This window comes from Chiloscyllium plagiosum, chromosome 50 (assembly GCF_004010195.1).
Source record: "Chiloscyllium plagiosum isolate BGI_BamShark_2017 chromosome 50, ASM401019v2, whole genome shotgun sequence".
Taxonomy (NCBI): domain Eukaryota; kingdom Metazoa; phylum Chordata; class Chondrichthyes; order Orectolobiformes; family Hemiscylliidae; genus Chiloscyllium; species Chiloscyllium plagiosum.
Window position 1 is genome coordinate 3838135 of NC_057759.1, and position 3835 is coordinate 3841969.

General features: G+C 44.6%; 1 long non-coding RNA gene across 1 annotated transcript in view; it reads left to right on the plus strand.

Annotated features, from left to right (window-relative positions):
- Window positions 1-1776: 1776 nt before the first annotated feature.
- LOC122544668 overlaps window positions 1777-3835 on the plus strand; it is a 17382-nt gene continuing 15323 nt past the window's right edge. Inside the window, exon 1 of the long non-coding RNA XR_006310430.1 lies at window positions 1777-2684. This is a non-coding gene — a long non-coding RNA (uncharacterized LOC122544668). The remainder of the gene's footprint in view (window positions 2685-3835) is intronic.

The following is a 3835-nucleotide window of genomic DNA, read 5'->3' on the forward strand; positions in this document are numbered from 1 at the left end:
TTCCCCGCCCCACTCTATCCCCCTCCCCTCTTTCTTCTGCCCCTATTCTATCCTCCTCCCGTTTCGCCTACAATCCCCCACTCTATCCTCCTCCCTTGTTTGCCCTGCTCACAAGGTATCCCGCTCCCCTGTTTCTCGTACCCCCTCGACACAGTGCCACTCTCGTGTTTTCCCTGCCCCCGCTCCAACTCCATCCCAGCTCCTCTCATTTCCTCTCTCTCCAAACTCTCCCCATTCTATCTCTCTTACACACAAACAGTTCTGAGGAAGGGTCACTTGGCCTGAAACGTTAACTCTGATTTCTCTCCACAAATGCGACCAAACCTTCTGAGCTTTTGTAGCAATTGCTGTTTTTGTTTCTGATTTACTGCATTCACAATTCTTTTAGTTTTTCACTCTGTGATAACTGTCTCACATCACATCAACATGGTTTCACTAGCTTACATCTACTTAATAAAAAAAGTCCCAATATGTTATGAACTGGAATTTTGTTTATTACTGAATACATAATTAATGTATACAAAAGCAAAGCCCACCAAGAAATTGCATTTAGAGTAACTCAGAGATAGATCAGACCCATCCCATGTACACCATCCATGAAGGGAAGCTCCCATTGCTTAATAAATGCCGCATCCATCATGTTTCCATTGTGTTTTCCATCTCAACACAGAGTGCGGAGTGGGGAAGGGGCTGCGAAAGAGGATGCAGAGATGCTTCCGTGTGCTTTGGACAAATTGAGTGAGTGGGAAAACGCAAGACAGAAGCAGTTTAATATGGGTCAACATTTGGTTAGCCAATGTGGGAGCGAGATCACGAAGGTGGATTATTATCCGAATGGCGATGGAAAAATGAATTGAGGACTGAAGTTGGGTTGCCAATTTATGGCTGTACAAGACATTGACAAGGCCATGTTTGGATTATTGCATGGAATTCTGGTCGCCCTGCTGTAGGAAGGATGTTATTAAATTGGAAAAAGTGCAGGAAAGATCTACAAGAATGTTACCAAGGCTGGTGGGTTTTAATAATAAGGAGAGGGTGGATAGGCTGAGGCGATTTTTTTCCCTGGAGGGTCTGTGGTTGAGGGGTGGGCCCTATAGAGGTTTATAAAATCATAAGGGGCATAGATAAGGTGAATAGACAAGATTTTTAATCGCAGGTTAGGAGAGTCCAAATGAGGGCATAGTTTTTAGATGACAGTGGAGAGATTTAAAAGAGACATGAGGGGCAATTTTTCACGCAGTGGGTGGTGCATATATGGATCAAGCTGCCACAGGGGATATTGGAGGCCGGTACAGTTACAACATTTTGAAGGCATTTGGACAGGCCCATGGATAGAAAAGGTGAGAGAGACATGGGTCAAATGGGGCTGGTTCTGTTTAGGAAGCCTGGACAGCATGACTGAGTTGGGCTGAAGGATCTGTTTCCGTGCTGTATGGCTCTATGACTCTATGATTACAGACACATGCTGTCCTTGCCAGCAATGCTCTACATCCTTTCCCTGAATGAGGGACCACGGTGTTTAAAAACCGATAACTCAATCACTGTCCTTGCTCGCTCTAATGCTTGACAATTCATCGACATAATCATGCTGTTTCATTGAAAGACAAATGGCACTTATTGACGAGAACCTTTCTTGATGGACAGCCGTTATCAGATCTGTACGAGGGCGGTGTTAAAATATTGACATCTTCAACAAAGCCTGTATTTACATCACACCGAGCCCATATGTGGTGCCATGGTAGTGTCCCTAACTCTAGACTGAGATTCCAAATTTTCTTTTATTCATAAGAGGAGGACACCACCGGATAGGTCAGCATTTATTACCAATCCCTAAAAGCCCACAGGGTAGTTAAGATTCAATCGAATTGCTGTGGGTCTGGTGTCACATGTAGGCTGACCAGGTAAGGAATGGCAGTTTCCTTCCCTAAAGGACGTGAATGAATCAGATGGGTTTTACTGACAATCGATCATAGGTCACAATCAGCCACTTTAGTCCAGAATTTTGTTGATGTTAAAACCCACCATCTGCCATGTAGCATTCATGCGGGTCCCTAGAATATCACAGAGATCTCTGGATTAACAGTCCACCAATAACACCACCAGGCCATCGCACCCTTTTCACTATTTCCCAACTGTCAGAACCGTCTGACAATTTCTATTCTAAATTGGTCAGAATAGGAGAGATTCCTAATTGCTCATTAAAAGAAGGAGACAGATGATGCATTCATCCGCTTAAACGTGGACCAAACGCTAAGCTTAATCCTCAGATATGAGAACAAAGAAGAGACAGATATTAAATGTCCAAAGATTCCCAAAAGCCAAAATAGCTAGTCAAATACAAAACCCAGTGAGGTCCAGAAGACATTGATGGTCACACTGGCATAAAAACAGCTTCCGCGGAAGAAAATGAGTGGAGTCAAAAGCGTTGTGAAACACGTTTCCATCATAAAGTTCACAAGATTGTTATCTGTACACAGGAGTTACATTGTACCGCTTCACCAGATGGTGTATAGAATCGAACGAACACCCCTCCCTCCACACAGTCTATCCTCTTGCTTCTTATTTGCGTGGAATATTCGCGTAAATGTTTCCATCTGCTCCGTTTCTATCTTGTGAGTGCCCACTGAGGTTCAGTGTGGCGTATGTGATACAATAATCATCAGGGTCAGTCTTGGCATCCTGCAGTTGAATAATATTAGAATGAAAAAGGGTACTGAGTGGGAGCAGGAAGCTGAAGGGGAGGGAGAGGTCAGTTGGGGTACAGGTGGAACTGGGTATCAGGGGAAAATGAGAATCACCAGCAGGCAGTTCAGGGACTGCGAGTTAGGAAGCTAGTTTCACAGTGGTAATGTCCCTGCCTCTGAGCTAGGCGGACATGGTTCAAGTCCTACCTGCTCCTATGGTGTGCCATATAATTTATAGAAGCAGGAATATGACGTTGGACTTGAACAGGAGTTTGGCGATACCATAGCTGGACATTGTGTGCAGTTGTCATCTCTGCACTATTAGAAGGATGTGATACACTGGAGGGGGTTCAGAGGAGATTCGCGAAGATGTTGCCTGGGATGGAGCATTTCAGTGATGAAGAGAAGCTGGGTAAGCTCGGCTTGTTTTCTTTGGACGAGAGAAAGCAGAGGGGGTTATAAATGTGTTTTCCATTCATTTACAGGACATCGGCATGTCTAGCAGAGCCCAGCATTTGTTGTCCTGTCTCTAGTTCCTCGACTGAGAATGTGACGGTGAGCTATCTTCCTGAGCCACTGTAGTCCCCCATGCTGTAGATAGACTCAACATTCACTTCGGGAGGGAGTTCTAGCATTATGACCCGGCGACACTGAAGGAATGGCTGATATTTTTCCAGAGAGTGCTGAGTGGTTCAGAAGGGAACCTGCAAGGGATGGTGATCCCATCTGCTGCCCTTGTCCTTCGACCTTGAAGTGGTTGTGGATTTGGAAGGTGCTGTTTGAGGATCTTTGGTGACTTTCTACAGTGCATCTTATAGATGGTACACACTGCTGCTACCAATTGGGTGCAAATGACAATGGACTGACAACGATTTAGCGTCAAGATCAGTGATGCTTTGATCATGTACAAGAAGTAACTGGAAAAAACAATATTGAAACCGACTTGTTCCTGGGCGTTGTAAATGGAGTGAGAAGCACTGATTGATCTACCCTATTGAGAACGCATTGCTATTTATTTTCTGCTGTGTTTAAAGTTAGACACAAAGCTAGGAGGAAGGGGAAGCAGAGAAGGAGACTTCAGAGATGCTTCATAGACGTGTTGAATGAGTACGCCAATGTAAGACAGATGCAATTTAGTGTGGATTATTCAG